The sequence below is a fragment of the Pleurodeles waltl genome, chromosome 1_1, assembly GCF_031143425.1.
Source record: "Pleurodeles waltl isolate 20211129_DDA chromosome 1_1, aPleWal1.hap1.20221129, whole genome shotgun sequence".
In the NCBI taxonomy this organism is placed as follows: Eukaryota; Metazoa; Chordata; class Amphibia; order Caudata; family Salamandridae; genus Pleurodeles; species Pleurodeles waltl.
The window spans coordinates 828561122-828574965 of record NC_090436.1 but is presented as its reverse complement, the minus strand read 5'-3'; the positions used below and the strand labels follow the sequence as shown (position 1 = coordinate 828574965).

The 13844-nt window shown below is 46.0% G+C and overlaps 1 protein-coding gene across 1 annotated transcript in view; it reads right to left on the bottom strand.

Moving 5' to 3' along the window:
• The window catches only part of SMC5 (structural maintenance of chromosomes 5), a 647363-nt gene that overhangs the window by 67887 nt on the left and 565632 nt on the right, over positions 1-13844 (bottom strand). The window lies entirely within an intron of this gene.

The following is a 13844-nucleotide window of genomic DNA, read 5'->3' as shown; positions in this document are numbered from 1 at the left end:
GTGTTGATGCCAATTTTAATTGAAAGTGTGCTGGGAACCTGCTAACCAGGCCCCAGCAACAGTGTTAAGTCCCTTGTAAAAAGTACTCATGGTACCAAAGACCCTGTGACAAGGGAAGGTTCCCAAGGGCTGCAGCATGTATTATGCCACCCTGAGGACCCCCTCACCAAGCACATGTACACTGCCTATGCAGCCTGTGTGTGCTGGTGGGGAGAAAAAGAAAAAGTCGACATGGCACTCCTCTCAGGGTGCCAATCCTACAAACCACTGCCTGTGGCATAGGTAGTCACCGCTCTAGCAGGCCTTACAGCCCTAAGGCAGGGTGCCCTATACCACATGTGAAGGCATAGCTGCATGAGCAATAAGCCCCTACAGTGTCTAAGTCCATTCTTAGACATTGTAAGTGCAGTGTAGCCAAATTGATTATATGGTCTGGGAGTTTATCATTACGAACTTCACAGTTCCATAATGGCTTCACTGAATACTGGGAAGTTTGATATCAAACTTCCCAGCACAATAAAACCCCCACTGAAGTCAGTGTGGAACTTATTGAAAAATGCCCACAGAGGGCATCTTAGAGATGCTGCCTGTATGTCAGCCAAACTGCTAGTGTAGGACTGACCGGTCTGTGCCAGGGTGCCACTTACAGACAAGTTTCTGACCACATGGGGTGAGGGACTTTGTGCTCTCAGTGGTCAGAAACAAAGCCTGTCCTGGGTGGAGGTGCTTCACACCCCCATACAGGAAATGCAACACCTGGCGGTGAGCCTTAAAGGCTCAAGCCTCGGATTACAGTGTCCCAGGACAACAACTGCTTTGGCCCAGGCCTACCGGCCTGTCTCCTGCTTCAAAGAACCTGCAAAATAACAGCGACTCATCCAGTGGGATGAGCGACCTCTGCAAGTGCCAGAGGACTGCCCTGCACCCAAAAGGACTAAGAACTCCAGAGGAAAGCACCCCTGTCTAAAAAAAAACCCAACAACTAAGAACTCCCACCTCACTCCGGATGCGCGAGTCCTGACCATTCTGCACCCGACGCCCACGGCCCGTGTCCAGGAGGTCCACTCAGCTAGAGAGGGTCCTCAAGTGATTGGGAGCAAGTGTCCACCCTGAGCTGACCTCTCCAGCCCTCCGCGACGACGCCTGCAGAGGGAATCCCAAGGACCCCACTGACCGCGAAGTTCCAGACTAAGATATCTGATGCCTAAAGACACACTGCACCGCAGCCCCGAGGCCTTGGAGAACTCGACCTCCGGTGTAGCAACGTTCAGCAGGCAGCCCTCCTCCCTGTCCAGCCTGTGGTCTGTCTGAGTTGACCCCCCCCCCCCCGGACCTCACCTGCAGCCTCTGAGCGACCCCCGCGATCCCCTAATAGACCAGCACTGGAAACCTCACTTCCTGTTTGCACCCTTTGGCCCCTCCAGTGCTCTTCTAATCCCCCCTGGTGTGCCCTCCAAACCACAGGTACTTACCTGCAGGCAGACCGGATTCCCAGTACCCCTGTCTCCATAGGAGCCCACGTTACATTTGCTCATCCTTGACGTCCGTGAGCCCATCTGATAGGTGGGTCACTTAAGAGAGAGACCAACCCCCTTTCAGGGTTACTGAAGGGTTCCTCTTTGGGTGGGTCATCATATTCGTCGAGCAAGACTCTCCAAGGAACTCTCGGCAAGACATCTTGTGCTCCTGGCCTCTGGAACCGCTGCTCGTCTGCTTTGGAACAGAAACAAGTCTGCTTCTGGTGGGGATGCTCACACTGCAACATTGTTTATCTGGATCCTGCAAGAATTCTGCAACATCCAAGGCTGTGCATCCTCCAGGGTCACAAGACTCTGTTTACACCTGGAAGCACGAAGGAATCTCCCTTAGAGTGAATGAGTCACTCCCCTGCATCCGCAGGCACCTCAAGACAACGTCGACTGGTTGGTGGGGTCAGCTGTCCATGGACATCTGAAGATCCTGCTTCACAGGTGGTGAGTCTGTGGCCTCCTCTGGGTCCTGTTTGTCTTTTAACCAACTTGGGAGTCTGTGGGCCCCTGCTCCTACCACTGGACTGAAACGCCTGTGCATCGGGACTGTTACATTTGCCAAGGCTTGTTGACTTTTCCTCCAGGAGATCTTCAGGCACCAAGAAGCCCAGGCCTCCAGCACTCTGCAACCGAAGGTCAGCCCCTGTACTGCGACTCCTGCTACGTGGGAGTTCCCTTTTGTTGTAAGGCCTCCTTGTGACTCCCTGTGTCCTTTGCCTGTGGGTCACTCTTGGGGGCTCTATCGACTTCCGCACGCCTTCTTATGTGCTGAGGACCAGCCCTGACTCTCCCTCCAGGGTACGGTCTCCTGGACTTTGCTGGTCCCCAAAACTTTGCAAATCCTGCTTCAACGCCTGTTTGTATTTGCCAGTGCTTGTTGGTGATCTGGCTGGTCACTGACCCTCCTGCAATGTGGCAAAAGTCAAGGGACAGCTCATTGGCGACTCCTGGGATTTTTTGCAGCTCCTGAACCCCGCAGCTGGACTTCTTCCACCAACTTGTAGGAACTTCACCTTTAGGAGGGTGGGCATTGTCACCTGCATCACTTGGACACCTCCAAGGGTACTGGACTCTGTCCCCTTCCTGTGCAGGTCCTTCACGTCCAGAATCCATCCCTGGCTTTCACCGGGCTGGTCGAAGGGTTGTGACAGCAGCTGGACAATCCCAGGCATTCGCTGACTTCAGAGAGAGTCCATTCTTCCCTCTGCGTCCGGGTCCCCTAGGTACTCTATTTTCTGGGTAATCCTGCGTTGGGGGGAGGGGGGTCCTCGCCAATCTTTCTCTTGTGTGCTGGCTTCCTCGGGGCCCACTGGGAAGGGTCCTGAATCCCACAAACTCCAACCACAACTCTCTGTGATAGCCTATGGGACAACTGGGTGGGTAACTACCTGGCATCTGGTTGCTGGGGACACTTACTGTACTTACCTCTGGTGTTTCCGGCCAGCTCCTAGCTAACTACCATACTTACCTTGGTTGCCAGTCATTGTTTCACATTCCACTTTTTTAGTATATGGCTTGGCCCTCCCATAGGGCCCTGTTTACTTGTATGCTATTTCTGATGGTTATTGTGTGTGTGTGTCTATATCTCCAAGGGGATATATACCAATGCTAGTTTAATAGTAGTGCTGTAATAAAGTATCTTATTTTTGCAACACTTCTGTAGTTCTTTCATGTGAGCGAGTTACTGTCTGACTACTGTGGTACTGCAAGTGCTTTACATTCCTCCTAGATAAGCTCCAGCTGCTCACCTCAGCTACTTCTAGACAGCTTTTCCTATCTGGACACAAATTCACTATCACTAAGGGTTTGTCTGGACTCAGTATAGGGTGCCACACCATAGGTGTGTACACCATAAACTGAGCCAGCCTCTTACACGCATTATCAACTGGACTTCTCTAATCTAGTTGGTCGATGGCCATAAACCTGAGAAAGTGAGTTATAGGGATGTTGCAAAGTAGTAAGTGGACTCAGGAAATCAGGAACACAATGACTGTCCGAATATCTTCATTTATTGAAGTTAAAGATTATGTAGAATCCAACAAGAGAAACATCCCAGCCTCCGCACCGCCTTCCCACTCCTTCATCCACTGTCTGACCCTTTTTAGAACACACAGCAGTTCTCAAAAGCTAACATTCTAAACGTTCTATATGAAACACCAATACAACACCTCTCCCTCCCATTATGCAAACAAAGTACTTAACTTGTAAAAACAAACAAACGTAAATATAAGGACGCAAACATACAAGAGGAAAGCATAGGTGATTCCTTCACATCAAATTATAGTTCTTAAGATATGCAGAAGTCTTGACGCTTCTGTTTGATCTTCTCAACACCGAATCCTTCATAGAATTATCAGTTCCTTCTTTCAATCTTCTTAAAGCTGTATTTCCTGTACGATCATCAGTTCCTTCATTTCGTACATCATCTTTTCCCAGACTAGCAGCACCCCCACCATACTTGACAGCTCTATTTAAGTTCCATATCCTGTTAAAGACTTTCACAACTTTCATGGGAAGAGATAATTTCCTCTCACCCCTTTTTACAAGAGGTTTCTTAATCATAATCCAATCACCAACCTTAATCATCGTCTTCTTCACAAAGTGAGCTCTATCGAAGTTCAGTTTACTCTTTAACAACTTTTCTCGTTCTTTATGTCTCCAACTTTCTTCCACCACCACTCTCTCTCCTGTCAAAGAGATCATTGACCCATTTAGTTTCCAAAATAGTACTCCCACGCCTGCCTCAGAAAAGAGCAAATGGCGTTTGACCAGTAGTAGAATGTGGGGTATGTCTATACACACTTAATTTTTTCAATACTTCCTGCCTCCAATTCAACTGACTCCCCTTAGCGATAGAGATGGCTTCCTTAATGACTCGATTGAACCTTTCTACCATACCATTGCATTCGGGATGATACAGTGCACGAAGTGTATGTTTAATCCCACACCCACTCAAAAAATCATTCATTTCCTTAGAAACCAGTTGCACACCATTATCGGTGAGAAGAGTGGAGGGAATGCCTTCCCTAGTTATCAAATCTTTCAAGAATTCTATAACCCTCCAAGTCTCGATGTTCTTAGTAAAACACACTTCAGGCCATCTGGAAAACATGTCCCCCACAACAATTATGTAATCTACTGTATTCTCGCCATGAATGGGTCCCAAAATATCCAAAGCGATGTCTTCCCACGGCCCCTTCGGTTTATTTCCAAGCACCATTGTACTCTGGGTTTCATTGCCTTCTCACTAACAGCACACTGTACACACTATCTCACCACACGCTCAACCTGGGTATCCATGCCAGGCCACCAGTATGAGGAACGTAATCTTTCTTTAGTTTTTGAAATGCCCATATGACTGCTATGAGCCTGGTTTATTAATTGATTTCTAAGAATGAGGGGAGGGACTAACCTTGTACCCCTTAACAGGAGATCCTGACTCACTGCAAGTTCATTCCTCACATTCCAGAAACCACTACTCTCCATGCTCCCTTGATGTTTATTATTCCAACTATCACGCAATAATTTGATAACTTAAGTCAAGACTTTGTCCTACAAAGTTTCTTCACGCCACTTCATCTCAGAGATTTCAAAATCCACTTCACACACACGATCCAATCACTCCATATCATCACCTAAACAATCATCCTCTTGAGCATGAGAGTTGGGTGATACATGTCTAGACAAAACAACAGCGGATACATTGTCTGACCCAGGAACATATTTGACAATAAAATCATACTCCTGCAATCCAACAATTCATTGGGGGATCCTCCCTGACACCGCATCAATTCCCTTAGAGTAGAAAACGTCACACAGAGGTTTGTGGTCAGTTCTCACAACAAATGAACCCCCCCCCCACCCCCACAAGAACTTCTTCAACCTCTTAATGGCCCAAAATACTGCAAGAGCCTCCCTTTCGATGACAGAATACCTAGTCTCTGCACCTTTCAAACTTCTGGATATACACGCAATTCTGTTTTCAGGAGCAAACCCTCCTTGTTGTAACACAGCCCCCAAACCTTTTCCACTGGCATCAGTAGTCAAAAAAGACTGTAAATTAAGATCAACGTTTTTCAACGCAGGAGCTCAGGAGACAGTGTAATAATAACGCAGTTCTTCTTTCTGTACTTAACGATGTTCCACAAACTCTTGCGTACCTTTCAAAAACTTTCTTCCATTTCCCCACTTGATAAGGAGTTCACCCGGAGTGGAAAAGAAGAAGGGATGAGCAGCTACGTTTTGCATTATTAACTTGGGAGGAATTGAAAAGAACAACAAAAACAACAACAGGAAATAATAAAATAAAAAAGTGAACAAAATTACTACAGATATAGCAACCTTTGCTATATGTGTTAGCAAATGATGTCAGAAAAAAATGACAGCAAAAGTCCAACTGATCCCACGAAGAACTTAATGTGCGGTGAAGTTGCTGATAGAAAGCGTACAGTTACCTTGAAACTGCGTGCCTATCACAGTAGAATATACTGTGACAGGCCGGAAATAAATAGAAGAGTCCAGTCCCACGATGTTGACAGCGCAGCCAAAGTGTAGAAAAAAAAAAATGAGCACACAGTAAGGTTAAACACTCTTGTTGTGTAGAAAGAGACAAGGCTTTTGTAAACATGAAGTGTTGCCAGGGAAGAAGGAAGTACGCTCGTGCTTATAAGCTGGAACGCGCACAGAAATGTCCGATGCTCGTGCTGACTCCAGAAAGCACGAGACGTCTGTAGACGCGTAGCGTTTCGAGGAAGTGTGCTGGTAACACGAGACGGCTGCCACAAGGTTGCTAGGAGACGCAGGACGCTCGGGAAAATAGCAGGACAACGTTGCCAGGATACCGCAATGTTGTAACAGCTTCAAAGCTTCAGTAAAAAGCCAGAGAAAAAAAAAACTTAGCAAAGCACAAAAAAAATCAGACCAAAAGAGGTCACTGTTAAAGTGTGAAGCCTCTTTGTAACAAAGTAAATAAGAAGGACTTAACTCGGAGTTGAGATGTTTCTTTTCGTTCGAAGCGAAGGCAAAACAAACTCCTCGTCGCCAGTGTTGCAAAGTAGTAAGAGGACTCAGGAAATCAGGAACACGATGACTGTCCGAATATCTTCATTTATTGAAGTTAAAGGTTATGTAGAATCCAACAAGAGAAACATCCCAGCCTCCACAACTCCTTCCCACTCCTTCATCCACCGTCTGACCCTTTTTAGAACATACACCAGTCCTCAAAAGCTAACATTCTAAACGTTCTATATGAAACACCAATACAACAAGGGACACTAAAAAATAATCACTGGGTTGGTACATCTCAGTGGTTCCTACATCTACATTCTACCTACTATAATATGTTTGACTAATTCATGGTAAATTCTAAAGCTTTATATGTTTCAGGTCAAGGCTGCATGATGTACAGCTTACTGGCAGTTAAGCCAAATTTGTGAGTTCTTGGCCATGGTCTGTGTTTACTGTCCTGTTCTTGTGACTGAGTTGCTTGGTGTAGAAAGCTGGCGCTTTATATAGTGGACCAAAAAGAGATACACTGTATAAAACGTCCAAGCAAACCCCAGAGGAATTACAGAGGCACAAATTACACCCCAAATGCTCTCTTTTGTGGTAGTGGGGGCGAGCAGGAAGGCATTTCAGAGGGTAGTGCTAAGCATGTATTGTACACACAAAAAGCAGTAAGTGAGACACTTTCAATAAAGAAATCAGGCACCATTTAATTAAAATACCATATAACTTTATATTCATTTTTTTACCAAGATCATCAGAGTCAGGTGAGTACTTTTTGAGTTATTCATGTTTAAAGTTTTCAAAAGTTGACACTGCAATTTTTGGAGCTGTAATGTTATCCTATGGTGGAAAAACATATACTGCATATGGGTAATTAGCAGCGAATTACGGGACCCATCGTCTGGATTTAAGTTAAGTATGAGGCAAGGACCAAGGAAGCACCAACACGTCACTTCGGGAGGCACTAGGGCATCCGGTGCAGAGGTGCTTTTTACCGTCAGGTGCCTAAATGTTATCCTATAAGAAAAGAAACATACTGCATTCAGGCGTTTAGCAACGACCTACAAGAATGTTCTTCTAGAGTTAAGGTAAGTATGAGGCAAGGTCCAAAGCAGCACCAACAGGTCACTTTGGGAGGCACTAAGGCGTCCGGGTGCAGAGTTGCTCTTCAGCCTCTGGTCCCCCAATGTTATCCTACGGGAAAGGAACAGATACTGACTATGGGTACTTAGCTACAACTTACAGGACTGTTCTTCTGGACTTGAGGTGAGTATGGGGCAAGGTCCAAGGCTACACCAACAGTTCACCTAGGGGACTATGGGACGTCCACATGCAGAGGTGTGTTACGGCATTGGGTGTCCCATCCACTTCAATAGAGATCAGTATGGTCAGAAAGAGGCTGCAAGCAGGGACTGGGCAGCCACTCCAGGGGAACCAACAGATGGTCTCGACCAACACCATTGGCCCACTTCTCCTTGGGCTGTGGGGCTCGGGTGCAGTGGTGTCTTTTGCCGTCGGGTTCCAGTGCAGAGGATACTCGCGGTTAGAGGAGGCCTGCAGAAAGAAGTTGCAAGCGCCGTCACGAAGTCTACAGTGGGTGAACTCAAGGTGGGCTTTGTCTCTGGAGGGCCTGGGAACCACGTTGACTCCATTCAACAACTTCAGCTCAGGCTAGGCAGTTTGGGTGCAGTTGCGATATCCAGCGTAGGGTTCTAGCAGTTCCGGGTCCTCACAGTTCTTCTTTGGATGCCTGAAGATGCAGGGAAGCAGCAGGGAAGCAGCTCCTATGCTCCAAGGGAGTTCTCTGAGGAAGGCTAGATTTGCATTCCAAAGGCAGTGGGCTTCTTTGAAGCCTCCTGCCTTGGAATGCAGGTTTGCAGGTAATCATGTTGGGAGTGGTGTGTAACACTCCTGCCAGAGCAGGTTATGTTTCTGACCTCTACAGGGGGCGGTGCACGTACTAATAAATTCATCAATGAAATCTGTGAGGGGTTATTGATACGTGATGTTTGATACCAAACATTCTTAGTTTTAGTGAAGCCATCATGTAGCTTGGGAATTTGTACTGGCCAGTGTTCAGCACATGTATTTAATATGGCTTCCCTGCACACTTACTATGTCTAAGAATCGGCAAAGACATAGCAGAGCCATATCTGCTCTTGCAGATAAGCCCACACATGTAACATAATGCACCCTGCCTTAGAGCTGTAAGGCTTGCTATAGCGTGACTTACAAATAATACATGCAGTGTTTTAGGGGACATGGCACACAGGCTGTGTGCCATGTCACGTTTTCTCTTTTGAGAGCACCTTGTCACGCAGCCTGCAATGGCAGTCTACATGAGGTTGGTGCTGGGTCCCTTAGAGTGGCACAAGTTATGTTGCAGCTCTTAGAGACCCTCTTTAGTACCTAGGCACTAGGTACCAGAGGTACCATTTACTAGGAACTTACAGAGGTGCTATAGAGCCTGGCCACTTGGGGATCAAGTGACGAGGTGTTATTTTTTGGGGAAGGAACACTGGCATTGGGGCCCTAGTTAGGAGGAACCCAGTGCTCTTCAGTCAAAGTTGCATCAAAAACCAGGCAAAAAGTGGGGTACTACTGCAACCAGAAACCAGTTTCCTATTCTTGGTTCAAGCTCATTTAAAAGAAAGAATGGAGTAGTAGTAGTTAGCACTTCACATGACTCCCTTAAGCCAGAATCGAGACACTAGCATGTCTGCTACATGCTAAGACGTCCTGCCAGGAACAGCACAGTAAACTGGTGGTGTGGAGTTGTAAGGTGTTACAATTGTGTATGGAAGAGAACTTGTTGAAAACAAAATATGTGCTAGAGCCTGAAGGTGTGTAAATAAGCTAACGAAAGGAGAGAGGCAGGGAACTAAAACTTTTCTAAAACGCATGCAGAGAAGAGGAGAGAACACAACAGCAAAGACAGAAGGGCTCCATTATGGAGTGCAGAGCAATTGTTCATACTCTGCACTTCAGGGAGCCAAAGACATAAGCAAGAAACTGATGTCAGCACGCAGAGGTGGCACTTGCATGCTGCTACACTTCTTCACTTCCAGGACATTAAAGAGCCAGCATGGAGCTATGTGGTGCACAGGAACATTGCGGGGAAAAAACATTTCCAGATCTAATCTGGTACCTGAGAAGTAGCCTAAGGTGATGCACCTGCATTAGATAGAGTATCCTCCAGAAATGGCATTGCTAAAGGTAAATAACTTATTTGTTGGTACTTCCTCTGACATTGCCTTTAACGATATCCATGTGACTGAAAAGACCTTTGGTGTTTCCCTTTCTTGAGGGTATTAGCGTTCCTGGTATTTTCCTGGTATTTTTTGTTTCTTTTCTAGAGGAGCAGACTTCATGTACTGCAAGGGTTCCTCCATCAGCCCGCACTGTAGTATCATACACTGGAAACAAGGTATAACTCTAACATCTTTTCAATTCACACGCAAACTCGACAACTCTGCACTACATGGATGTGTAGATTGCACAGGTTCAGGTATAAGACCCTGCCCTGCTGGTACAACAGAATATCCTCTTGAAGTGGAAGTTTGGTAGGAGGACAGATGCTTATGCTATCTGGCGCCACTAAGTAGTCTTGGGCATGGTTGTTTCTGATCTTTTTCAGAAATTGAGGAAGGAAAGGCAGGGGTGGAAAGACATACAGGGGTTACAGGTTCCATTGCACCCAAAATGCATCTCCTAGTGTTCGTTCTTGTGGAAATAACTCATAAAACTTTTGACTCTGAGCATACTTGACAGTGGCAAAAAGATCCAGCTAGGTTGCTCCCTGCCCTCAGAAGAGGACTCAGTGCTAATGCAAATGCTAAACCCTGAATCAACTTTCTCAAGACCAACAAATGTTGCCCTATGACATCACAAAAGTGCAGCAGGTTGTCATATAACCTTACTCTAACCCAGTGCCTCTGCCACCTCGCAGATGACCTTGCACCTTCTCTTTGGAGTCAGAGTGGAGGGATAGGGTTGAGTCCTATTTCATTATCTAAAGCTTGCGCTTGGACTTCGACTTAACAGAGAACTGAGTGTGAAGTTGAGTGGTTACAGGAATGGCCCTCGGACCACAACATGGATCAGGACTTATGCAACAGCTACAACTTCTCGTGTTGGGCTTCACCTCTTGGTCTCAGCTCACAAGACAGACGTGGCCCAAGTCCAGTAAACAAAGACACACCTCTCACAGGTCCGTGATCGACATCTGCTTTCAGTAGTTGCGGCAAGGCTTGGTACCTGTAGTTGTGGGTAGGGACCTAGTTGCCTAGCGCAAGTCATTGGAAAAACCAACAAAGTTAAGTGTGGAGCACCGACGCTGCGTCCAAAGATAAGCAAATAAAGGAAGGGACTTCAGCTCTGCTCGGTCACATGCAGGGCGGTTTGGAGTCTGTGTGGTGACACATGCCACCACCCTATTTTAAGGTAGGGGATATTTTAAGGTAGGGAATCTGCGGTTACAAGTATCCATTAGAAATCGGGTATGGAATTTTGCCATTTGCCTTCATGCCACAGGAGCGGGCACGAAAATACCTCCTGTCTGTTCGATGCTAATACAACTGAGTCACTATAGCTTTAAAAAAAAATCTTATTCACTTAATTAGTGAAGTTTACGGATGTATTGGTTGATACTTGCTTTTAAGACACTCGCATTATATAATGAAGGGATATTAGAGTGCAAATCTGCATGTTTGACGTCTGCTTTTGCTGCTTCGAATTGGTATAACAGACATGCAAGCAATTATTAAAATAGACTTACTTTGTGGAGATGGTCCACTCAAGTTGTTTCATCTGAAGTAGATGTTTTGTCACTTTGTATGCAGCAAAATAAAATGAAATCTAGCAATATTTTAAATTATATAATATTGCACAGTAAGTGCATGTGGCAGGGACAGATCTGGTTTCTGAATAGGCTCTGTCAATGCAAGGTCCTGTCCATTAAGACCACATGAATGTTTCCCAAAATGTCTGTGGAATACAAGAAGGAATGCCTGTGGAGAGTGACTAAATTAAACCATGGATCCAGCTATGGATTCAGCTGAATCCTGCCCACATTTAAAAATCTAATGTCACTCACCAACTCATAGAAGGGATTTTTTCAGGGGTGGGGAAAGCTTGTCAAGGCCCTTCTTGCTAGATCACACTGAGCAATGATGTACCATCCAAGGAGACACACTGTGTTGCCAGTGTACAGGGCTGGAGTGCCAGAAGCAAAACCATTACAGCCTATAGTGTTCACTCATTTGATGGGGAAAGAGTTCTGATTAAACTCTGCTGATGATGTTTAACTCCCCAAGTTCTCTGGAGAGCGGTGTGTTAATTAGAACTAGGGATCAAAATGCACAACCCTATAATTTTGTGTAATCTGCATGTGAGCTGCTGGGCCTGAAAAGGGGTTTTCCGAAGGGAGCCAATATGAACTGCACCAATGCGTTGTTGAATGGAAAGAAATTCAGGAGCTGCTGACGATGGCCCACAGGATTTCAGTCTAGGTTTGGATTCAACTGAGGGAAACTCAACCATGTGTCCAACAGAAATAAAGAACAGAATTTTGCATTAAGATAAATAGCAGGGATGGTGTCTCACTCTCAGAAGATTATTAAAAACAAAACACCAATCTGGAAGAAAAGTCCAGCATCATGCTATAAATAGAAAGACTATCATATTTCTCTGTATGCTCAGAGTCTTTGTCAGACATCAGAATCTGAGTTAAAGATATACTTCATTTTAGCAAATCTCTTGGCTCTAAAGGGTGGCTCTGTCAAGGGCTCATCAGCGAAAGGCTCAACATTTGTCTCTTAACACTTGACTAATCCTTGACGATTTAGAGAGCTGAGGCGATGGTGGAAGTGCGTTGTGAGCAGGACTAAGGACAAATGGGTTGGTGCCTTGGTGACCTACTACTTCTTTGGAAGCACACATGAAGCTGAAGCCTGTGAAGGCACACAGGCAGATGGCTTCAGGGACCAAGCCACAGGAATGACCAAGTCTGTTGTATAAGACCATTCATTGGGGGTTGGTCAAGAGTGATATAGGCAGTCCTGTAGGTATTAAACACTGCCTGCAGGAAGGCTCGATCAGGAGGGGTCAGGAGATGAAGTGGAAAAGTCTACGTTTTTTTAGGACCAGGACTGGCTTGACTGGCTTCAAAGACGATGAGGAGGTGACCGGTGACAGGGAACAGTCTATGAATAGTCCCACAAGCTAAACCATTTCCTTAAGGAAAAGTACTTCTCCTTCGTGTGAAGTTTCTTGTTTTTTATGGAAGGCTCCTTTGGGGACTGCTTTGTCAGGACACTTCCAGAGTAGAGATACTGTTCCTTCAGGCTCTTTCCAAGAACAAACTTGCCTTCCGCTCCCTGATGGTATTTGGGTGCATGAAGAGTAACTGAAGGCAGCGCACCAGGAGACCTGTATATAGTTTGCTGTTGTCACATTCTGGGTGGCTAATGCAGCATGGCTCAACCCGGTGGTGTGGGAGAGCTATCGCCTGAAGGATATTCTTAAGGTGAGGAATCTGCAGGAGAAAGGAAGGAAGGAAGGACAAGTTAACAACCTTTGGTAATGCCTTATCTGGTAGAGACTATATCTAACTACAGACTCCGTATCTTTGAATTCTCCCCAGGCATCAGACTGGATCTGGATGATTTTCAAGAGCAGTACCCCCTGCGTGCTGGTAGGTAGCGTCGTTTGGATCCGCATCAGCAGTCTGCATCATCCGAGCCAGAAATGAGGTTACAGTTCCTATATAGGCGCCACACAGGTGCGCTGACGTCAGTTTCTTTTCACAACTTTCCACATCAGAAGAGCAAAGCCATGAAGAACACTGATCGAGGGTGTGTCAAGACCAGGGCCCCGAAAGGGAGGTCCCTGCCCCTAGAAATCTGATCGCAGAGTGGGGAGGATAGGTGGGTTAGTAAGGAATCTGCAGCTAGAAATAGACTCTACCAGATAAGGTGTTACTGAAGGTAAGTAACTTGTCCATGTAATAGAGACTTCTAGCTGCAGATTCCTTACCTTTTAATAGCTACTCAAGCAATACCATCCCTGGAGGTGGGTCTGCAAACCAAGTTCAAATAAGAAAGTCCTGCTGGACTGAACAGGTAAAGTGCCCTTCTTTACAGACCTGACTGTCCAGGCAGTACTGTTTAGTAAACGGTGTGCAGAGATGCCAATTTTGCTGCCTGACGGATGTCCAGGACCAGAACACCACAGGATAATGCAGTGGTCACAGCTTTAGCTCTGGCAGAATGAGTGAGGTTGCTTTTTGGCTAGTGCATAGCAGATCCT